Consider the following 25846-nt stretch of genomic DNA (forward strand, 5'->3'; position numbering starts at 1 on the left):
GAAGGATTTTGAAAGTCAAATGAGAGAGGTAAAAGAGTCCTTCAAAAATACAATTGGCCAGTTGGAAAAAAAGTACACCGAAGAAAACAAGTCCCTAAAAAACACAATTGACCAATTGAAGAAGGAAGGACAAAAAACTAACAGAAGAAAACAATCTGTTAAAAACTAGAATTGGACAAATGGAAACTAACGACTATGAGAGAGCAAGAATCAGTCAAACAGAAACAAACAGAATGAAAAAATAGATGAAAACGTAAAACACCTCATCGGTAAAACAACCTACCTAGAAAATCAATTCAGGAGAGACAATTTAAAAATTATTGGACTAGAGGGAAGGGAAGGAGAAAGGAAAGGAAAACTTTGGGGTGCAGCCTTCCCTCCTCGGGGCCGGGGCTTCCAGCAGCAGGCACGAGGGGCAGGGCCTGACAGCGATGCCGGACCTGGGCTCCAGGGCTGGGGGAGTCTGCGCATAGCCGCCACATCTGGGCCTGAGGAGCTGACGTGATGGCCGGACCCGCATGGATCCAGAAGATGAGGAAACTGAGGCGCAAAAAGGTAAAGAGATTTACCCGGAAAGCCACAGGTATCTCGGCTGCTGAGGGTCTTCAACAAGCTAAAACAGGTGACCTGAGGTTTTGCTGGTGGTATACAGACAGTGACCTTAATCCCAGGAGATGGTATTGGACCAGAAATCTCAGCCTCTGTTATGAAGATTTTTGTTGCTGCCAAAGCGCCCATTCAGTTGGAAGAGAGGAATGTCTCTGCCATTAAAGGACCTGGAGGAAAGTGAATGATTCCATGGACAAAAACAAGATGGGGTTGAAAGGCCCCTTAATGACACCAATAGCGGCTGGACATCCTTCTATGAATCTACTGCTTCTAAAACTTTTGACCTTACTCAAACGTGCGTCCGTGTGTCTCCATTGAAGGCTACAAAACCCCCTACACAGATGTCAATATTTTCACAATTCGGGAGAACACTGAAGGCGAATACAGCGGCATTGAGCATGTGATCGTTGATGGTGTCGTGCAGAGTATCAAACTCATCACCGAAGAAGCAAGCAGACGTATTGCTGAGTTTGCCTTTGAGTATGCCAGGAACAATCACCCAAGCAATGTGACTGCTGTGCACAAAGCAAATATCATGCGAATGTTAGATGGGCTTTTTCTCTGAAAGTGTAAGGAAGTTGCAGAAAATTGTAAAAATATTAAATTTAATGAGATATACCTTGATACAGTATGTCTGAATATGGTACAAGATCCATCCCAGTTTGATGTTCTTGTGATGCCAAATGTGTATGGGGACATCCTTAGTGATTTATGTGCTGGCAAGTGGAAACATTGGTGCTAATGGAATCGTCATCTTTGAATCGGTTCACGGAACAGCCCCAGACATTGCTGGGAAGGACATGGCCAATCCCACTGCACTGCTTTTGAGTGCGGTGATAATGCTTTGGCACATGGGGATGCATGACTACATAGCAAAGGTTGAGACCACCTGCTTCACGACAACTAAAGATGGGAAGAGCTTGACAAAAGATTTGGGAGGAAAAGCCAAGTGCTCAGACTTCACGGATGAAATCTGCCGCCGAGTAAAAGATCTCGATTAAAAAAAGCTTCTCCTGTTAGGCCCTTGGCAGCAATCACTCCTAATGGAGACGCTAGAGAAAAACCTGTTGCAGACTATCTCCCATCCATCTGCGTTGGGCTTGCATATTTCCTGATAGAGTAAACATTTTAATTTGTGCCTTTTCTTAATAAGTTCTGTGCCCAGGGATGCAAGTGACCCTCTGGTGCCTGCTTCCAATGGAGTTTTTTCGATGCATTGTTTTATTTATTAAATGTCTCTCTGGTGAAAATGTTTTCTATATTATAAGGATGGATTCCTGTCCTGTCATTTTCCATTGTTAACCACTTTACACTTCAGTTAAAACAACTTTTTTCCTCAACTGAAAGACTTACTGTAAATATCAAGATACTGAATTAACAGGAGAAATAAAAAAAAAAACCAGGATATTAACATAGCACAAGATGAGATTCTTATGAAAATAAAAATAAACGGGTATAAGAGGAATTTCCTGGGAGAGTCACATCAAAGAGGGTGCAGATGATACATTTTAAAGTTGTTTAGTGAGCTAAGAAATAAAGAGATTTGCTCTCCAAAAGATTTATTGTATGCATGAATAAAGACTGTAAATCTGAAAAAAAAAATTATTGGACTACCTGAAAATCATGATGAAAAAGAGAGTGTGGACAGTATCTTTCAAAAAATCATAAAGGAAAACTGCCCTGAAGTCCTAGAACCAGGAGGTAAAATAACCATAGAAAGAATACATCTCTCACCACCTGAAAGAGATTCCAAATTGAAGACACCAAGGAATATAACAGCAAAATTCCAAAATTACCAGATGAAAGAGAAGGTGCTGCAAGCAGCCAGAAAGAAACAATTTAAATGTCATGGAACCACAGTCAGGATTACACAGGACCTTGCAGCCTCTACATTAAAAGACCGCAGGGCATGGAACATGATATTCCATAAGGCAAAGGAGCTTAGATCGTAGCCAAGGATCAACTACCCAGCAAAAAATATGATCTTCAAGTCCAAGATTCAAGAAAGATATAAAAAGGTAAATGGGACAGAAAGCTACAATATGTTGTTAATAAGGGTGGACTGTTTACATCCCTACAAGGGAAGATGACACTAGCAACTCTTGAGAACTGTATTGTTATTCACCATGTTAAAGGAGTATACATAAAGAGGGTGGATATTAGTTGACTTTGATGTAATGATAAAAAAAATCTAATCAAGTGGGTTAAATGGATCCAAATAAGTGGATAATCTGATCTTAGAAAATGTACTGAGAAAGGAGGAGGCAGACAAGGTAAATTACATTACAGGAAAAGAACAAAATCCTATTACAGCAGAGGGAAAGAAGAGGGGGGGGAGCATTGTTTGAACCTTACTCTCATCAGATTTGGCTCAAGAAGGGCATAAATAATCAGTTAGGTATAGAAATCTAACTTGCCCTATAGGCAGTAGGAGGGAAAAGGGGAAAGAAAAGGGAGGGGGAAGAAGGGAGGGAAGAAGCAGTAAGTAAAGGGAAGAAAAGGGAAAGGGATAATAAAGGGAGGAGGACTGAAGGAGGCAGTGGTCAAAAGCAAAACACTGAAGGGGGAAAGGAAAAGAGAAAGAAAAGCATAAAGGGGAAAAAGGATGGAGAAAAAGACACAGATAGTAATCATAACTGTGAATGTGAATGGGATGAACTCCCATAAAACAGAAATGGATTGCAGAATGGATTAAAAACCATAATCCTACAATATGTTGTTTACAGGAAACACATTTGAAAAAGAGTGACACATACAGGGTAAAGGTAAAAGGCTGGAGCAGAATATATTATGCTTCAGCTGAAGAAAAAAGCAGGGGTAGCAATCCTGATCTCAGACAAAGCAAAAGCAAAAATAGATCTAATCAAAAGAGATAAGGAAGGAAACTACATCCTGCTAAAAGGCACCATAGACAATGAAGTAATATCATTACTAAACATATATGCACCAAATGGTATAGCATCCAAATTCTTACAGGAGAAGTTCAGGGAGTTACAGGAAGAAATAGACAGCAAAACTATACTAGTGGGGACCTGAACCTCCCCCTCTGCACTAGATAATCTAACCACAAAATAAACAAGAAAGAAGTTAAGGAGGTGAATAGAACATTAGAAAAGTTAGGTATGATAGACCTCTGGAGAAAACTGAATGGGGATAGAAAGGAATATACTTTTTTCTCAGCAGTACATGGCACATACACAAAAATTGACCATGTACTAGGGCATAAAAACCTCACAATCCAATGCAGAAAGGCAGAAATATTAAATGCATCCTTTTCAGATCATGATGCAATAAAAATTATATGTAATAAAGGGCCATGGAAAGATAGACTAAAAATAATTGGAAACTAAATAATCTAATCCTAAAAAATGATTGGGTCAAACAACAAATCATAGAAACAATCAATAACTTCATTCAAGAGATGACAATAATGAGACAACATACCAAAACTATGGGATGCAAAGCAGTTCTTAGGGGAAGTTTTATATCTCTAAATGCTTACATAAAAAAATAAAAGAGGAGATTAATGAATTGGGCATACAAAAAAAACTAGAAAAAGAGCAAATTAAAATTGTCAACTAAACACAAATTAGAAATATTGAAAACCAAAGGAAAAATTAATAAAATTGAAATTAAGAAAACTATTGAACTAATAAATAAAACTAAGAGCTGGTTTTATAAAAAAACAATAAAATAGATAAACCTTTGGTTAATTTAATTAAAAAAAAGAAAGAAGAAAACCAAATTACTAGTATCAAGAATGAAAAGGGGGAAGCTACCACCAAGGAAGAGGAAATTAAAACAATAATTAGGAATTATTTTGCCCAACTATATGCCAACAAATTTGACAATCTTAGTGAAATGGATACATATTTACAAAAATATAAATTGCCCAGATTAACAGAAGAGGAAGTAAAATACTTAAATAACCCCATCTCAGAAAAAGAAATTGAACAAGCCATTGATGAACTCCCTAGGAAAAAATCTCCAGGGCCAGATGGATTTACATGAATTCTATCAAACATTTAAAGAACAATTAATTCCAATACTATATAGACTATTTGGGAAAATAGGTGAAGAAGGAGTCTTACCAAATTCTTTTTATGATACAAATATGGTGTTGATACCTAAACCAGGAAGAGTCAAAATAGAGAAAGAAAATTATAGACCAATTTCTCTAATGAATATAGATGCAAAAATTTTAAAAAAATACTAGCAAATAGATTGCAGCAACTTATCACAAGAATAATACACTATGACCAGGTAGGATTTATACCAGGAATGCAGGGTTGGTTCAATATTAGGAAAACTATCAGCATAATTGAGCATATCAACACCAAAACCAACAGAAACCACATGATCATCTCAATAGATGCAGAAAAAGCTTTTGATAAAATACAACACCCATTCCTAAAAACACTAGAAAGCATAGGTATAAATGGAGTCTTCCTTCAGCAAGCATTCTATGTAATGGGGACAGGCTAGAAGCATTTCCAATAAGATGGGGTGAAACAAGGATGTCCATTATCACCACTGTTATTCAATATTGTACTGGAAATTAGCTTTAGCAATAAAGAAAAAAGAAATTGAAGGCATTAGAATAGGCAAAGAAGAAACAAAGCTATCACTCTTTGCAGATGACATGATGATATACTTAGAGAATCCTAGAGAATCAAGTAAAAAACTACTTGAAATAATAAACAACTTTAGCAAAGTTGCAGGCTATAAAATAAACCCACATAAATCATCAGCATTTCTATATATTACCAACAAAGCCCAACAGCAAGAGATAGAAAGAGAAATCCCATTTAAACTTACTGTAGACATTATAAAATATTTAGGAGTCTACCTCCTGAAACAAACCCAGGAACTCTATGAACACAATTACAAAACACTTTTCACACAAATAAAATCAGATCTAAATAATTGGAAAAACATCAGTTGCTCATGGATAGGCCGAGCTAATATAATAAAAATGACAATCCTACCTAAGCTAATTTACTTATTCAGTGCCATACCAATCAAACTACCAAAAATTATTTTATAGAGTTAGAAAAAATAATAACAAGATTCATTTGGAAAAACAAAAGGTCCAGAATATCAAAGGAACTAATGAAAAGAAATGCAGGGGAAGGTGGCCTAGCAATTCCAGATCTTAAATTGTATTATAAAGCAGCAATCATCAAAACTGCTTGGTACTGGCTAAGAAATAGGGATGGTTAAATATATGCAAGACACAGTAGTCAATGACTATAGTAATCTATTATTTGATAAACCCAAAGACCCCAGCTTCTGGGATAAGAACCCACTCTTTGAAAAAAACTGCTGGGAAAACTGGAAAAGAGTATGGCAGAAACTAGGCATAGACCCAAATCTCACACCATATACCAAAATAAAGTCAAAATGGGTTCATGACTTAGATATAAAGGCTGATACCATAAGTAAACTGGGAGAACAAGGAATAGTTTACCTATCAGATCTATGGAGAACAGAAGAATTCATGACCAAACAGGAGATAGAGAACATTATGAAAAGCAAAATGGATAATTTTGATTACATTAAATTGAAAAGTTTTTGCACAAACAAAGCCAATGCAACTAAGATTAGAAGGAAGGTAGAAAATTGGGAAAGAATTTTTACAACCAGTCTCTGATAAGGCCTCATTTCTAAAATATATAGAGAATTAAGACAAATTTATAAGAACACAAGCCATTCCCCAATTGATAAATGGTCAAAGGATATGAACAGACAGTTCTCAGATGAAGAAATTAAAGCCATCTATAGTCATATGAAAAAATGCTCTAAATCATTATTGATTAGAGAAATGCAAATCAAAACAACTCTGAGGTACCACATCACACCTATCAGATTGGCCAACATGACAAAACAGGAAAATGATAAATGTTGGAGAAGATGTGGGAAAATTGGAACACTAATACATTGTTGGTGGAGTTGTGAAATGATCCAACCATTTTGGAGAACAATTTGGAACTATGCCCAAAGGGCTAAAAATGTGCATACCCTTTGATCCAGCAATAGCACTTCTAGGGCTATATCCCAAAGAGATCAAACAAATGGGAAAAGGACCCACATGTACAAAAATATTCATAGCAGCTCTTTTTGTGGTGGCAAAGAATTGGAAATTGAGAGGATGCCCATCAATTGGGAATGGCTGAGCAAGTATGTGAATGTAATGGAATACTATTGTGCTATAAGAAATAGTGAACAGGTTGACTTCAGAAAAACCTGGAAAGACTTGTATGGTCTGATCCTGAGTGAAGTGAGCAAAACCAAGAGAACTTTGTACACAATAACAGCCATGTTGTTGATGACTAATATGATAAACTTAACCCTTCTCAGCAATTACAAGGATCTAAGACATCTCAGAGGCCTTAATGAAAATGCTATCCACATCAAAGAAAGAACTATGGAAGCTGAATCGCTATCATTTTTCTCTTCCTGAGTTTTGTTTCCTCTTTCTGATGGTTCCTCCTATTGGTTTTAATTTTTACTTACAACTTCACTAATGGAAAATATGTTAATAGGAATGTAAATGTATAGCCTATATCAGATTGTGCCTGTTTGGGGAGGTGGGGAGAAGGGGAGAAAAATTTTAAACTCAAAAGCATATGGAAGTGATTGTTGACAAATCAAAATAAATTAATAAAAAAATGGAATAAAGCAATGGGAAACTCATGACTTTATGAGAAATCAAGGCAGTGTAAAACAAATCCAAAAGAATGAAAAATTAGAAATCAATGTGAAATATCTCATGGGAAAAACAACTAACCTGGAAAATAGATCCAGGAGAGAGAATTTAAAAATTATTGCACTATCTGAAAGGTATGATCAAAAAAAGAGCCTAGACATATTTCAAGAAATTATCAAAGAAAACTGCTCTGATATTTTAGAACCAGAGGGCAAAATAGAAATTGAAAGAATCCACAGATCTCCTCCTGAAAGAGATCCCCAAAGGAAAACTCCTAGGAATATTGCAGACAAATTCCAGAGTTCCCAGGTCAAGGAGAAAATATTACAAGCTGCCAGAAGGAAACAATTCAAGTACTGTGGAAACACAATCAGGATAACACAAGATTTAGCAGCTTCTAAACTAAAGAACCTCAAGGCATGGAATGTAATATTCCAGAGGGCAAGGGAGATAGGATTACAACCAAGAATCACCTACCCAGCAAAACTGAGTATAATCCTTCAGGGGAAAAAAACGTCATTCAGTGAAATAGAGGACTTTCCAGCATTCTTGATGAAAAGACCAGAGCTGAATAGAAAATTTGACTTTCAAATACAAGACTCAAGTGGAACATGAAGAGGTAAACAGGAAAGAGAAATCATAAAAAGACTTATTAAGGTTGAACTGTTTACATTCCTGCATGGAAAGATGATATTTATAACTCATGATTCCTTTCTCAGTATTAGGGTAGTTGGAGGAAAAAAATTTTGTGTATGTATAGGTAGATAGATAGATAGATAGATAGATAGATAAATAGATAAATAAAGGGCACAGGGTGAGTTGAAGATTAAGGGGTCATATCTGGAGAATAAAATTAAGGGATGAGAGAGGATTGCAATGGGAGAAGAAGAAAGGGAGAGGTAGAATGGTGTAAATTGTCTCACAAAAAACAAAAGAAAATGCTCTTACAGTGGAGGTGAAATTGGGGAAGGTGAGAGGGAATGAGTGAATCTTATTCTCATAGGATTTGGCTTAAGGAGGTACTAACATACACATTCAATTGGGTAAGGAAATCTGTCTTACCCTACTGGAAAATAGGGGGAGAAGAGGACAACAGAGCAGGGGGATGATAGAGAGGAGTACAGATTGGGAAAGGGGGTAATCAGAAGCAAACACTTCTGAGAAGGGACAGGGTCAAAAGAAAGAATAGAATAAATGGGAGGGCAAGCTAGGATTAAGGGAAATAGAGTTAGTTTTTCAGGACATGGATACTATGGAGGTGTTTTGCATGACTGCACATGTATAGCCTATATTGAGTTGCTTGCCTCTTCAGTGGGGGTGGGTGGGGAGGAAGGAAGGGAGAAAATTTGGAACCCAAAGTTTTAAAAACACATGTTTAAAAAAAGTTTTCACATGTAACTGGGAAATAAGAAATATAGGAAATGGGGTATAGAAATCTATTTTGCCCTACAGGAAAGTAAAAGGGGAAGGTGTTAAGAGAAGGGTGGGGAGAGATACAAGGGAGGGCAGACTAGGGGAAGGGATATTCAGAATGAATGCCATCTTGGGGTGGGGGAAGGTGTGAGATAGGTTGAAAATTTGTAACTCAAAATCTTGTGGAAGTAAATGTTGAAAACTAAAAATAAATAAATTTAAAAAAAAAAGAAAAAAAAACCACTTCTGTACTGGAGATGCCAGTGGAACATTGTTTGGGGCCAGGATCCAGTTGGTCTAGTGATTCACATTCAGGTACCACTACAAAATGAGATACTCATAGATCATATCACATTTGGTTGTAGGAGTTTACTCAATAATATTATGGAAAGGATATGAAATAATGATACAATATTGGTTGATTCAGTTGGTTGCAGTTTCACAACTTCATAGCAATTAAGAAGGTGTGTGGACTCACGTGGCAGCAAGGATTCTATTAAGCATAGAAAACACTAACTCCTAATTCATTTGATTTCATCATCATCATCACCAGCCTCAACTACACTACCATCATCATCCTTTTTTATTAAGTTGTAGACACAGCAATAGATGGAGTGCTGCTCCTGGGGTCAGGAAGAGTTTCTATCTGTCTTCAGACACTTATGAGTTGTGTGACATTGGTTAAGTCAGCTATACTCTCTTTGTATCAGTTTCCTCAACTGTAAAATTATGATAACAATAGCATCTGCCTTCCACTTTTGTTGTAAGAATCAAATGAGATAAAAATTTTGAAGTGTTTAGTACAGTTTCTGGAACATATTATGCATTATATTAGTTATTATTAATCATTATTCCTTAGGCCACTAGGAAGTTGTGCCAATTATTTAAGTTTCTTTTTCTGGAGTTATTATCTTAAGAGTCCTTTCATGGCTTTTTTTTTTTTTGTGGAGGGGAGTGGGAGTGTCTGGGGACAGCAACTATCTTAGTCTAACCAGAGAGAACTATTCAGTGTTTAGTAAATATTGCTACAGGCCTTCTGCTCTGCAAGATTTAAAATTTTGAGTCATTCTTAATAATGTCTTTCATATCCATTTCCCTTTTCTTTATTCATACAACTTCTTCACTAGGTCATGGCCTTCATTATTTTTCTCCAAACTGATAACATTCCATATTGTCTCCCTGTTTCCAATCCTTTCCTTCTTTAACACATCTCAGGATTTCTTGGAATATTTGGGTGTGGGTACACAGGAATCTCACCAGACAACTTAGTTTTTTTTTTTAATGTAATAATGACAGAGCCCGAAACAAGTAACAGAGAATATAAGTGTGACACAGTCATGTAAAAACAATGCCAGAAAGGCTAAAACTCAGACTGAGATGTGGCCTAGGATGGGGTAATTTAGCAACAGAAAACAAATAAGCGTCTTGTTTAGCTATATTGTGACAAAAAAGTAAAATGAAAGAAAGGGTAAGACTTTTGCTTAGGTTAAATGGGGTGATGATGATTGGAAGCAATGAGAATACAGAATTGCTCAATTCTTATATTGCTCCATTTTTGTTTTTCATTATTGGTGTGTTGTTGATGATGTTATTTTCCTGCTAAGAGTGACTTATGTTTCACAAAAGGCAAAATGAAAGTAATTAATAGAGATTTGATACTTCCAGGTAAGTTAAAGGATAGTAAAAAAAATAACCAAAGTGCCATTGATACAAGTCATTTGGCCCAGATGGACTACAGTTTTGAGTCCTGAAATAACTAGTTGAGTGGATGGCCAAGTCACTGTCACTCATATTTGAAAAATCAGGAAACTGGAAGAGGTACCACAAGATCGGAGAAAGATGCATGCTGTATTGATTTTTAAAAAGAGAGAGACAGAGAGTGAGAGAGAGAGAGAGAGAGAGAGAGAGAGAGAGAGAGAGAGAGAGAATGTCAGTGCTATTGATTTCAATTTTGCAGAAATTCTAGAATAGGTAATTAAAGAGATTATTGGTAAATAAAAAGAAAAGGAAATGGTGATTAGAAAGAACAATCATGGCTTCATTCAAAACACATGAAACACTAACCTCATTTCCATTTCTGACAGGATTGCTAATTTAGTAAATGAAGGAAGGGTTGTAGAGATAGCTTGCTGATATTTTAACAAAATTTTTGATGAAATATCTCCTGCTATTCTTAATAATTTAGTGAATGTATCTGAAGTGCAATGAGAGGATTTATAATAATACAATGTAATACAAAAAGTATTCATTAATCACTTTCTCCATAAAAAGCTTTGATATGAGCACTGGGGAACACACAAAGCTTAGAAAATAACCAGTGCCTACCCTCAAGAAGCTTATGTTTTAGTAAAAAAGGAAAACAAAACTAAATAAAGTAGTAAAGTTTTTTCTTTTCTTCCAGTACATCTGTTATTGGTCAGTAAGTCAATATAATTTTGTGTATCATCTTGAACTTATTTAGGTATTTATGAATATCTAGAGGTACATTGTGATATATGTAAATGTATAATAATAATCATCCCAATTCTTCCTTAAAATAATTTGCTGTGTATATGTTTTTATGAGTACAAAAGTGTATGAAATAGTTCTTTTTCCTTCTTTCTTGCTTTTATCTGTTCTATATATTGAATCTATTCACAACCCTTTCTTCTTTCTATAGATTTCATATTGTTGTTGCTTTTTAGTCATTTTTCAGTCATGTTCAACTCTTCATGACCCCATAGGGGATTTCATGGCAAAGATACAAGAGTAGTTTGCCACTTTTTTCTCCAGATTATTTTACAGATGAGAAAACTGAGGCAAATGGGGTTAAGTGACTTGTCTAGAGTTACACAGCCAGTAAATGTATGAGGTCAGATTTGAGCTGAGGAAAATTAGTCTTCCTGGCCACAGGCCTAGCACTTTATCCACTGTGCCACCTAGCTGCCCCCATTTCATACATTTCATGTATGTCCCTTGACATATATAGCTTGACAAACACAGCCACGACTGTAGCTGTATCCTTCATCATCTCTCTGCTGAACTTTTTCAATAGCCATGTAACTTATTTTTCAATTTATAGTCTTTCCTAACTACAATAGATCCTCTGTTCTTCAAGATGATTTTTCTAAAGCTTAGGTTTGGCCATGTCACTCCTCTGATCATTGAACTGTAATGGTATGCTATTACCTCCAGGATCAAAAATAATCCCTCTATGACATTTAAAGCTCTTCATAATAAGAACCCTTCCTACTTCCCAGATTTCTTGTAATGTACTTTCCACTATGCTCTCCTTGGCCCAACTACTCCTTGGTTTTCAGTTGTGGCTTTCTATCTCCTATCTCCTTATCTTTTCACTGGCAAACAATGAAAATTCACTGCCCTAGTCTCTTCCTTTTAGTTTTTTGTTTCTTGGAATCCTTCAAGACAATTCAAAGTCCATCCTTCTTGTGGGGCATTTCCCTATCCTTACCTGCCTTCCCTTCTCAGCTTACCTTACATTTGTTCTTCATTCATCTTGCATGTACCTTCTTTATCCACTAGAATTTGAGTTTCTTGTGGGCAGGAGTTGATTTTGCTTTGTTTGTATCCCCAAATGCCTGACAAAGAGAAACAGTTAATAAATATTTCTTGACTGTCTGGAATAAAGGAAATAAGGAGACAACATTTGTTAAGCCCCTATTATGTGTCAGGCACCGTGTCAAATGCTTTCCAAATATTATCTTGTTTGATCCCCACAACTGTGCTGGAAGGTAGGTATGATAATTATCTCCATTTTACAGTTAAGAAAACTGAGGCAGACAGAGGTTAGTGATTTACTCAGGGTCACACAATAAGTGGCAATTCTGATTTGAACTCAGGTTTTCTGGACTCCAGACACAACAATTTGAACCACTTAGCAGCATTAGAAAACTAGGCAAAAAACAAGAAAATGTTGCTAAGTTGTAATAACCTGATGTGTATAATATAAAGTGGAACATACAGATATCCTTGCTTACTTTCTATTCTTTTTCCATATCTCTAGGTGTTTTTGCATGACTGGATTTGGGATAAAATTGCTGCATTCCCAGAGAAGTTGTCCCTACTTAAGTTTATTAAGAAATGAGACCAGGGGCGGAGCCAAGATGGCAGAGTGAAAGCAGTGACTTCCTTGAGCTCTCCCCCAAACCCCTCCAAATACTCCAAAAATGGCTCTAAACAAATTCTGAAGCAGCAGAACCCACAAAAAGACAGAGTGAAACAAATTTCCAGCCCAAGACAACCTGGGTGATTGATCAGAAAGGTGTATCGCATCGGGCTGAGAGTGCAGCACAGCGCGGTGTGGGCGCGCAGGCTGCAGCAAACCTGGAGCAGGCCTCAGAGGACTGAATCGCGGGCAGCTGTGGAGGTTTCCAGACTCCTCAATCCACCAATGCCAAAGACAATTTAGAAGGTCAGTGGGAAAAGTTTATTTCTGTTGGTGCTCAGAGAGGAAGGCGGGGTTTCAGCTCCATTCCCCAAGACCATGGCGGGGGGGGGGGGGGGGGAAGCTGCTTCCCGAAGCTTCCTGGCCCACTGACAGAGGGGGAATCCAGTGGCTGATCAGAGAGGGACTGTAAGGATCTATTTGCCAGTGCTGAGGCAGGAATCTCTAGCTTTGCCTGTGTGTGGATCTGGGTCACAGTTCTGGGCGGCAGTTCTGGGGTGAGGAAGAGTGCTGGCGTGGTGGAGCTTGTAGTGGCTGTGGAGAGAAACCCCTCCTCACAGTTACAGGACAGAAAGGAATACCTGTGCTCACAGGCCAGGAAAGGAGTAAACACCTCACCCCTTATCATACCACCTTGGAAGAACTGAAAATTTACAGGTCCCTACAAGTATCTCTGAAAACAGCTACACAAACCCCTGAAGCTTGGGACAGTACACTCTCCACATTGGAAGCAGACTCTTACCTTAACAAGGAGTTTAAAACTCAAGTAATTGGCTGGGATCATGAGCAAGCAGCGCAAAAAGAGTCAGACTATATTATCTTACTTTGGTGAAAAAGAAGATCAAAATATACAACCAGAAGAAGACAACAAAAGTCAAAGCTCCTACATCCAAAGCCTCCAAGAAAAATATGAATCAGTCCCAGGCCTTGGAAGAGCTCAAAAGGGATTTTGAGAAGCAAGTAAGGGAAGTAGAGGAAAAACTGGAAGAGAAGGATGAGTGATGCAAGAAAATCATGAAAAACAAGTCAACAGCTTGCTAAAGGAGACCCAAAAAAATACTGAAGAAAATAACACCTTAAAAAACAGCCTAACCCAAATGGCAAAAGAGGTCCAAAAAGCCAATGAGGAGAAAAATGCCCTAAAAAGAAAAATTGGCCAAATGGAAAAGGAAGTCCAAAAGATTACTGAAGAAATAAAAATACTTCCTTAAAAATTAGAATAGAGCAATTGGAAGACAGTGACTTTATGAGAAATCAAGACACTGTAAAACAAATCCAAAAGAATGAAAAATTAGAAAACAATGTGAAATATCTCATTGGAAAAACAACTGACCTGGAAAATAGATCCAGGAGAGAGAATTTAAAAATTATTGGACTATCTGAAAGCCATGATCAAAAAAAGAGCCTAGACATCATCTTTCAAGAAATTATCAAGGAAAACTGCCCTGATATTTTAGAACCAGAGGGCAAAATAGAAATTGAAAGAATCCACAGATCTCCTCCTGAAAGAGATCCCCAAAGGAAAACTCCTAGGAATATTGTAGCCAAATTCCAGAGTTCCCAGGTCAAGGAGAAAATATTACAAGCTGCCAGAAGGAAACAATTCAAGTACTGTGGAAACACAATCAGGATAACACAAGATTTAGCAGCTTCTACATTAAAGGACGTCAGGGCATGGAATATAATATTCCGGAGGGCAAAGGAGATAGGATTACAACCAAGAATCACCTACCCAGCAAAATTGAGTATAATCCTTCAGGGAAAAAAAATGGTCATTCAGTGAGATAGAGGACTTTCAAGCATTCCTGATGAAAAGACCAGAGCTAAACAGAAAATTTGACTTTCAAATACAGGACTCCAGTGGAACATGAAGAGGTAAACAGGAAAGAGAAATCATAAGAGACTTATTAAGATTGAACTGTTTACATTCCTGCATAGAAAGATGATATTTGTAACTCATGAGACTTTGTCAGTATTAGGGTAGTTGAAGGAAAAAAAATTTATGTATGTATATATAGATAGATAGAGGGCACAGGGTGAGTTGAAGATTAAGGGGTCATATCTGGAGAATAAAATTAAGGGATGAGAGAGGATATACTGAGAGAAGAAAGGGAGAGGTAGAAGGAGGTAAATTATCTCACAAAAAAAACAGAAAAGAAAAGTCTCTCACAAGGGAGGGGAAACAGAGGAAGTTGAGAGGGAATGAGGGAATCTTATTCTCATAGGATTTGGCTTAAGGAGAGAATAACATACACATTCAATTGGGTATGGAAATCTATCTTACCCTGCAGGAAAATAGGGGGAGAAGGGGACAAGAGAGCAGGGGGGTGACAGAGAGGAAGGCAGATTGGGAAAGAGGGTAATCAGAAGCAAATCCTTCTGAGGAGGGACAGCATCAAAAGAAAGAATAGAATAAATGGGAGGGCAGGACAGGATTGAGGGAAATAGAGTTAGTTTTTTACAACATGTCTACTAAGGAAGTGTTTTGCACAACTGCACATGTACAACCTATATTGAGTTGTTTGCCTTTTCAATGAGGATGGGTGGGGGAGGGAGGAAGGGAGAAAATTTGGAACTCAAAGTTTTAAAAACACATGTTTTAAAAAAAATGTTTTCACATGCAACTGGGAAATAGGAAATACAGGAAATGGGATTCAGAAGTCTATCCTGCTCTACAGGAAAATAGAAGGGGATGGGGATAAGAGAAGGGAGGGGGCAGAGATAGAAGAGAAGGCAGACCAGGGGAAGGGGTATTCAGAATGCATGCCATCTTGGGGTGGGGGGAGGGGTGAGAAATTTGGAACTTAAAAACTTGTGGAAGTGAATATTGAAAACTAAAAATAAATAAATTCATATTAAGAAATAAAATTAAATTAAATTAAATTGAATTAAAAAAAATGAGACCAAAAAATTGGGGTTATAAATTTTTAGTATTATAATTAATGCCCATAAGTTGTACAACTTATTTCGAGCTCTGAACACTTCTTAAAAGACATTATTCATCATGGAATAAATTATAATCCTGAGATAATAAAACCGGGGAGGGGGGACAAAAATTTTGATGGATAGTTTGACTTTTTTTCAAGGCAGTTGGGGTTAAGTGACTTGCCCAGGGTCACACAGCTAGTAAGTGTCAAGTGTTTGGTCTGAGGCTGGATTTGAACTCAGGTACTCCTGACTTCAGGGCCGGTGCTCTATCCACTGCACCACCTGGCTTCCACAGTTTGACTCTTTTTATTGGTCACTGATATCCACATATGCTTAGCATAGTAGAAAAGAGAAAAAAATACCCAAAAGGCTGCTGTTGAAAATATCATAATTATACATGTTTTAACAGACCTCAAACTTTAGTGTTTGTGTATACACGCATACATACATACATATATGTATATATGTATATGTGTGTATATATAAATCTATAAATCTATACACACGTATACATATACATATATGTGTGTGTGTGTATGTGTGTGTGTGTGTGAGTGTGTGTGTGTATGTATATATAACTTTTATTTAACCAATCAGCACTATGCTATGGAAAGGGTCTTAAGTTTTAGTCAAAGGAGAATGAATCCAAATCCTGGCTCAGTTATTGACAGTGTGACCTTGGGCATCCTCTTTAATCCATTTGGTCTCAGTTTCTTCAACTGCAAAATGAATGTGTTAGACTAGATGACCTGCAAGGTTCTGTCAACCCTAAATCTATAACTATATGTTCTCATTTATTTCAGAGCGGTGAGTTTTCTGAGTTGTGTCTGAGTATAATGGAACCAAATGCATCCTAGAAATATGATTGTCAAGGCTAGGTGAAACAATGTGTATACTTCACGAAGTAGATGATATTCTGAAATAGAGCAAGAAATTGGATTCTTAAAACAGTGTTTCATGGGCTTACTCTTAAGCCAATAAAGATTAAGATAAATGTGTGTGTAGGTAAGGAGGCGGGCAAGGCAGAATATATTTTTAAAGGGAATTTGGACATTGAGAACTTGTTTTGGGGACTAACATCGTGCTCTTATGGGAAAATTTTAATTTCTGATCTAGATGAAATTTAAAAGTTGTTTTCATTTGAATAAACAAAAGTTTTGAGAAAAGAGATTCCTTTGCCTATGTTACAAAGATTATTAATTGGTTCAACATTGTGTTGATATTTAGCTGTTGTGACCCAGTGTATGACACTACATAAGCATATTATCAATGATGATAGTTAATGAGATGAAAGTGACATATCTGATAGTATTTGATCTGTAACAAGAGGTACATAAATGATTTTAATAACTGTTAGCTATTTGTACTTCCAATTTGCATAATTCATTTTTGTAATTCAGAATTCACTTAGCTGAATCATGTTGCTTGTTAAGTATTATTCAAGCAAAGAATACATATAACAGAATAGCAAAGGCTGTAATTGATCATAACCTTATTACTTGGCCACTAAAACTACATTTGAATATGCAAAGTGTGATGGGAAGCTGAAGCAATTATTTCAACAATTAAAGCAAAACCATGTGATATAATTATCTAGATATTACATCATGAAGCAAATTAAAAACCCTTTTATAAAGCTGATGTCAGGAACCAGTTAAAAAAACATGTGTGCACCCAGGGACACAAGGTCTATCAGTGATTCAGTTATACTATATAGATCATGTTTAAAAAACCTGCAAAGATATGTGTCTTTGAAAATAAAAAAGGCCAGAATATATTTTCTACCATAACTTTAACCGTATTTTTAATATTATACACAAATGTTCCAGATTTGGGTTTTCTTTATTGTAAAACACTACTTTTTCTCCCTCAATTAATGCCTATTGACAACTTCTGCAAACATCAGAGAACACTGAGGGGTTGAGTGACTTGTTTAATATAAGAATGCCACTGTATGTCGCAAGTAGGACCTTTGATCTTAAATCTTTCTAACTGAGATCTAAGCTTTCTTTTCAGGATATCCCATTGCCTCTCTTTATCAAACCCAATTCGAGTGAGCTATGTTTAATTTTTTTAAGTCCATACTCATATTCTGAGTGAGGAAAGAACTTAAAGTAAAAGTAAACTTATAGTAAAGATTCTGTTGAGGAAAGAACTACAAGTTGGGCAAAACAAGCTCCATGTATGGACTATGATTCATAAGCACCTAGATGGTGCAGTAGTGGGCAGGATGTTTGGATTTGGAGTCAGGAAATTCTTACTTCAATCCATCACCACAAAGTTACTAGCTGTATAACACTGAACAAGTCATGAATTGCTATCTCATTTTCCTCATTTATAAATTAGGGATAGCACCTCATAATAGCACCTACAAGATAAAATGAGACAATAGTTGTAAAGCATTTTGCACATCTTACACTCTTATATAAATGCTATTTTTTGAGCAATTATTTCTACTATGTTTAAAATTATATTCAGCTCCTGGAAGGTAAAATCTGTACCTTTCAAGTAAAGTGTGCATCCACTAAATAGAACATTTTAAGAGGTTCTGGGAATGGCCCTTACCAAACATGTATTCCCCACTGCCTGATGTCAAGAGATTGGCATTATGCCCAGACAGAGGATCAACATGTGCCAGTTATTAGGAAATTCTCTGGGTGTGAAGGATAAAACTCACTTAGAAGAGAAGAATCAATGCTTATCTAAGGAAGCATAAACTGAAAGTCACATCAGATCTGTTGCCAAAGTAACTACAGGATACCAAGATTCAATGTAGTGAGAGAACTAGTTTCTGATCTAATAATTCAAAGTTAAACGAATCTGATAAGAATTTGGAAACCAGGATTCAGGGTAGTATTAGGGAGGAGACGATTTGTGGGACTCAAATTGTTAACCTGCACCTTAGGTCTTTTTATTAAAGCAGTGTGAGCATGACTGCTATGGTATGGAAAATAAACCCTACATATATATGTGTGTGTGTATATATATGAAAAAATAATTATAAGAACGATTGGAATAAAGCAGCAAAATATTTTATGGTTCCACACACAAAGGGGTGTACCCTCCTAAACTTCTAGGGCAGTAATGATTTAATACCATTTAGATCTTTTTTGTTTCCTTACCATAGTAGAGGAGAATCTATTACTTTAGAAATCATAGTTATGAGTAATCGACTAGAATACTGAGACATTTACTTCTTGGAGTATATTATTCAGAACTCCACAGTTTGGAAGAATGTTGAAGGATGGCTGGAAACTCTGATTTTGCTTATGGGGTCATCATGGTCCATACAAAAATGAGGCTTAGGGGCATTCTGGCCATATTATTCCATGTTTTCTCCTCCTCTTTCTCCATCTTAATTCAAATGTGGCATTTTACTTTGCCTGTTCATATCACAACTCACCCCCTCATGACTTCCACTTCGTCATGGCTGGCATTCTACTTAAAAAAAAAATCCGTCTTATAGTTTACATTGTGCAAATTAGAATTCTCACCTGCTGATGCCACCATGATGCAGATTCAGGCATAGCATAAGCTGTGTAGGAAACACTGTATTAATAATCTCTCCCTTGCAGCAATGGTCTCCCATATTCAGATGGTCTCAGTGTGGAACCCGAAGTCTTATGTGCAAGCTGGTTATGGTTGTATACTCCATTCTCAGCAGAGCCACCAAAATTTTCTTCTGACTTGGTCTCATTACTAAGGTATAGGGTTATACAAATGGAACTTTAGGGAAGTATACATATACATTTGTTTATAGCGTGGAGAGAACCACCTCTGCCACTTTCAGTACTGCAGAAGTGACCAATAGGGATTGTGGTTGTTTGTACTGCCGTTCTTTCAGGGATATTTATAATTGCCTTAGAATGGTGCTACTAACTAACTAACTAACTAACTAACTAACTAACTACTGGTTAGTTGCTACTAACTAACTAACTCCTCCAGCCTCCTAAAGCTTCTGATTAGAAGGCCAGAGGGAAGGATACTAAAGGCCTTCCATTGCCTTCCTTTATAAAAGGCAGAGCTTTTACTCTCTGCTTACTCCACTTTGTACCAGCTGCCTTGCCTGGTTTCCACAGAATGAAATGCCCCTCAGTCAGGTAACCCCCAGTGTTATCATTTCCCACTGTGCTTTCCTATCTCCCTTTGTATTGTATCCCCTCTTTAGATTTTAACCTTCTTGAGAATGCAGACTGTCTTTCTTTTCTTAATTGTATTCCCTGTGCTTAGCACAGTGCCTGGCACATATTAGATGTTTTATAAATATTATTGTATTGGATGGAAAGGCTATGAATTTATAAATAGGCTGGTAAATTTAAAGACAAGTTTTAATGGTAAAATGGATATTGTTGATCTCATTTGTTTGGTGTGTTGACCCAAAGTTAGGTCTATTAGTAGGAAATCATTAATCTACTTCAAGTGGGGTGTGTGTGTGTGTGTGTGTATGTGGTTGTGTACATATACATATATATGCACATATATATATACGCATATATATTTGTACATATGTACAAATATATTTATATATGCATATGCACATAATGTATACACATATTCATGTGTATGTGTATATATATATATAAAACATATATATATAAAACATGTATATATATATATATATATATATATATAAAATGTATATATATATATATATATATATAAAACATATATATATATTAGAAAGATGGACAGGTAGATATAGATGATGTAGATACATAGATATAAATATAAACAGATAAATCTGTTTTTTTTTTGTTCAGTCATTTCAGTTGTATATGATTCTTCATGACCTCATTTGGGGTTTTATTGGTAAAGATACTGAAATGATTTTTCATTTCCTTCTCCAACTCAATTTACAGAAGAGGAAACAGAGGCAAACATCATTAACTGATTTGCCCAGGGTCACACAGCTAGTGTTTGTGGCCAGAATTCAATTTAGGTTTTCCTGGCATTCCAGCCACTGTGCCATCTAGCTGCCCATATAGACAGCTGCATACGTACCTATACACATATATTGTATAAGTTTGTATTTCATATATATATATATATATATATATATACATATATATATATATATATATATAGAGAGAGAGAGAGAGAGAGACAGACAGACAGACAGAAACAGACAGAGAAAAAGACTGACATCTCTGTCTATGTGATAGAATTATGAGATACTCTAGACTGACTTCCCTGAATCTACTCTGTGGTAGGTTTGTTATTTTTAGATACAGATATATATATATATATATATATATATATATATATATATATATATATATATATATATATATATATATATATATATATATATATATATATATATATATATATATATATATATATATATATATATAGGTACTATACATCAATTTATCTGATTCTACTCTGTGGTAGGTATATATAATAAGCCTACCACAGAATAGACTCAGAGAAGCCAATCTAGGGTATTTCGTAATTCTCCCACCATAGGAGAAACTCCGTTTTGCAGTAACCAAAGTGAAGGGTTTATGAGGGTGTAAAATAAACTTGGTTTTGCAGGATGAAGAAGAGAGTACAAATTTCATACATGTCCTAATGAAACTTGTCCTAATAAACCTTGATTATGGTTCTAAAAAAAACCCTGATAATCAGGACCTCTAAATTCAGGATCCCATATTGAGTAGAGACATCTCATGAAGAAAAAAGTATAAAGGAAATAATCAGGGTGTTCAATGCCATGAAATTCTCTTTGAGAGAAGCATATAAAGTTTAAAGGGAAGAAAATATTTTACATAGCCCTAGAGAGGGAAGCACTGAAACAATCTACTATATCAAGCCAATTTCATTCAATAAACTTATCTTCCCAGAAAAAAAAATGTTGTATGAGTGTACTGGAGCTGTTTTATGACTTAGGTATTAACAGAGAATAAGTAAATTTAATTGTAAATGTAGTAATGCAGAAATGAATAGACTTTTATTTAGTATATTTTTAATTGAATAGAAGATGGAATGTCTAACTTGAGCCTTCTAATGATATGAGATATGGAAACCAAGGAAGAGAGGTCAAGGATGTACCTGAACCATAGGCATTAAAGAGATGAATGCTCTTTTTATTTTCTTCACATTATTTATCAAAATATCTAATTTTCATGGGCTTTTTAAAAACTAGACATTTTATTTCATTGGTTTAGGACACTGTATAGGAATAAACTCTCTGCCAATGTAGATTGACATCCATTCTACAATGTCTTAGAGAGCTGCCTGGAGCACTGAGAGGTTCTCATAAAAGCTAGCATGTGTCAGCTCCAGCTGAAAAGTGGAACTTCCCGAAAACGAGATCAGCTCTTTAGCCACTGTACCACACTGCCATTTGACTTTAGTTGTTACTTAATTTTATTATTAAAATTGTAGAGGTTTCCCACCTGTCAAAAGCTTCTATATACTTTGGCTCATCCTGTTCTCAACCCCAGGAGTGGTTCAGGTTTAACTAGATATACAAATAAGATTTCTAAGTTTCATAGATAAGTAGATAAGTGATTGTCAGTCAATGTAATTTGTAAAAATATGATACCATATTCTATCGTCTGTCCTTAAAATCTGAGGCCCTTAATCTAATGTTCCATGCAAATTAATACCCTCATGTGAAAAATATCATTGCAACCATGAACATGCCCTCTCTACCTTCCTTATTTAGCAGTGAAAATGATAGGATTTTCCCCGTAGAAATTTAATCTAGGTTAAACATAAATTTGGAAATTCACCCATTATTTAAAATAAATAAATACCATATATATATATATATATATATATATATATATATATATATATATATGTATATATATATATATGTATATGTATATATGTAATTAGAAATGGGGGCTATTAAAATTACTTAATCATAATATTTAAGTAAGATCTATTCTAATACTACAAAACTATTGAGTGAGTAGGAGTGGGTAGACTAGTCGAAATAAACCATAAACTAATTAGCTTGTGGAATAATTTCTAAGGCAGCTGGCTTTATTGTTCCAGGTATGATAACAAGCAAAATGAGTCTGAAGATATAATCCCAAGAAAACAACTTTTCACAGTCTTCCCTGTTTCACACCATCAGACTTCACTCTGTACCCTAGTTTATCATTTTAAAAATATAACCATGATCACAAAGATAAGATGAAGCAGTGTTGACAGGTAAGCCCTGTTATAGTTTTCTGATGGAAGCCAGGTAGTATGATCTTTATATGTGAAGTGATTTTCATTTAAAGTTTTGGAAAGAAGGACATTTATGTAATCAAATATTCTCTCATAAGTGAAAAATTTTAAAAATATGATGAATTTAAGGAAATTGAGGAATATTTGTATGAACTGCTGCAGAGTGAGGCAAATAGAACCGAGAGATATTGCAATATGTTATTGCACTTTTGATGACAGGAGACTGATGATAGAAGATCAGTGGTGTATAAAACATTACCGTGATAGAAAAGTGGCAGTCTACAGTTTTGGAATAAGGCATACATTGTGAGACATGGTCAGTGTGTTGGTTTGTTTTGATTACCTGTACTTCATAGTTAAAACGGAAGATTTTTTTTTTGGAGGGGAGAGAGGTGATGGAGAGGAAGTGACAGTGCTGTGAATTGACAACAATATAATAAATCAAATACAAATACAAAAACTCCTCCTTTAGTTCAAACAATCCTATTTTTTTCTTGTTCTGCCTTCATACCATGATAATTTTCACATGGTATTTTGCTTCTGCTTCTGATGTTTATGATAGTACTGACAAGTCAAGTTTCTCTGTGGATTTAGCCACAAGTTACCCACTTTCCTAATTCTTCTGACACATTACTTGTGTATGAAATGTAGATACTCATGAAAAAATTCCCCTTTCTCCAGTACATGCACATAAATACACCCCCTACACTTATATGCACACTGTTTTGTATTAAATTCCTCAAGCCCCGAATGATGCCATGAGACCTATAATTCCACACCTGTAGACAGCTGTTTGTGCCTTTGAGCTTTGGCTTCCTCTGGGGCTTGCAGCCTGAGGATGTTCAAGCTTTCTAAAATGTCTGGAACATAAACTACTGATGACAAGATCTTTTTCTAGTATCGAAAGCCCAGCTCCATTGCTTCTTTGTGAGCACAATATTCTGGGACACTTCAGCTTTCAAGTCTGAAATTTCAAGCAATAGAGACAAGACCATAAGACATCAAGGACTGAGCAATGTGACCCCTTCATTCTAATTTTTAACACATGGAATTGATCTGAAAATTGAAATGATGCTTTAACAAGTAGCATTAAAATGTGGAAAAGCATGGATGTGTGTGCGTGTGTGTGTGAATGTGTATGTGTGTGTATGTGTGCTTTCTTAACATTTTGGCAATGGAAAAAATTTAATTTGAGGAGGCAGTTTTTCCTTTAATCCCCAGGGATCTAACTGTATGTTTTCCCTATGTTAGGAGAAAAGTTGTTATGTCTATATGCCATGGCTCTGGAGATCCAAAAGATCTAAGTTCGGTGGATAAGAGATAATTTATTGTTATTGTTTTTCTTTTTAAATTTATTTTAAACTTAAATACCAAAAAACCTTGCAATGTACCCAGCAGAATAAAATAAAGAATTCAATATAAAGCAATACATTTTCATTTCAAGAAATCTATATAATGAATACTACACATTATTTTCAAAGCTGTCCATCTTTGCTTCCTTGTATGTCTTATTTTTTCCCTTACTCTGTAATTTTTACTTTATTTTCCCCTTCCCCCCAGAAGGATACAATTAAGCACAGATACACATGAACATATACATACATACATACATACATATAGATACATACACATATATACGAGTACCCATATATATACATAGACACTCAAATGTGTATATTTAACACCATATTATGCTTATTTCCACTTGTCCTCTGTTTCTCTGGAGGTGGATAACATCTTCCTTCACAAGCCCAAGTCTTTCCATGTTTTTCTAAAGCTCATCATTTCCTCTAGCACAGCAATATTCCAACCCAATCATGTTCTATTTAGGAGATAGTCTATGGGAGTTTTTTCCCAAAATTTCTGCATCCCCTGTATTCTTGGCTACACAGGTTTTATTCATACAGAAAATTTTTAATTTAAAATAACGAAAATTATCCATTTCATACTACTGTTCTCACCTTACAATCCATTTTAAAGGTCTGACACTACTGAATCTATTTTCTTCACATCTTTTCCCTCTGGTTTCCCTGAAGTTCCTGGCCCTCCGCTCTTCCAAATGGACCCTGTTATTATTTTTTTCTGACTTGGTGAGATAATATTTTCAGTAATTTGATTGTGATGGCATCATATAAATAGATTTGTTAGGTAAAATTGACATTTATTTTTATTATATTAGCTTTACCTATCCATGCACAATAAATATTACTTCAATTATTTAGATCTAGTTTTGTTTGCATAAAAGGTGTTTTGTTTGTATCCATATAGTTCCTGTGTCTGTTTCAGCAGGTATACCCTCATTTTTTTAATAGTATCCAGTTATTTTATGTAATCTAAAACTATTGATTAATATGGTGACACATAGTATAGCTTCCTTATTCTTCTCTTTTGATTAAATTTGATTTTAGCTTTAATTTTGTCTGAGATCATGATTGTTATCCCTGCTTTTTTACATAATGAATTCTATTCCTGATATTCATTTTATGTTTGTGTGTATCTCTCATTTTTATAGCATTTCCTGAAAGAAACATATTGGTGAATTCAAATTTGTAATGTGCTATCAGTTTTTATTTTATAGGTCAGTTCATACCATTTACATTCTAAATAAGAATTACTTGTATATTCTCCTCCTTTCTATTTCCCTCACTATCCTTCTCACACTATTCCTATTTCTCCTCACTCCCCTATTGTTCTTCTACTCACTACCTTGCCCTCTTATTCCTTAACCTACCCCCTTCAAGAATCCCTCTCATATCCTCTCCCTCCACCTATGCCCTTACCTTCTTATTTATTTTTGAATTTGAAGGTTTTATATCCTTCCAAATGTATAT

The 25846-nt window shown here is 35.7% G+C and overlaps 1 pseudogene; it reads left to right on the plus strand.

Annotated features, from left to right (window-relative positions):
• Positions 1-504: 504 nt before the first annotated feature.
• Positions 505-1610, plus strand: LOC110198219 (isocitrate dehydrogenase [NAD] subunit alpha, mitochondrial-like; annotated as a pseudogene).
• Positions 1611-25846: the final 24236 nt, after the last annotated feature.

Source organism: Phascolarctos cinereus, unplaced genomic scaffold (genome assembly GCF_003287225.1).
Source record: "Phascolarctos cinereus isolate Bilbo 61053 unplaced genomic scaffold, phaCin_HiC Scaffold_7;HRSCAF=346, whole genome shotgun sequence".
NCBI lineage: Eukaryota > Metazoa > Chordata > Mammalia > Diprotodontia > Phascolarctidae > Phascolarctos > Phascolarctos cinereus.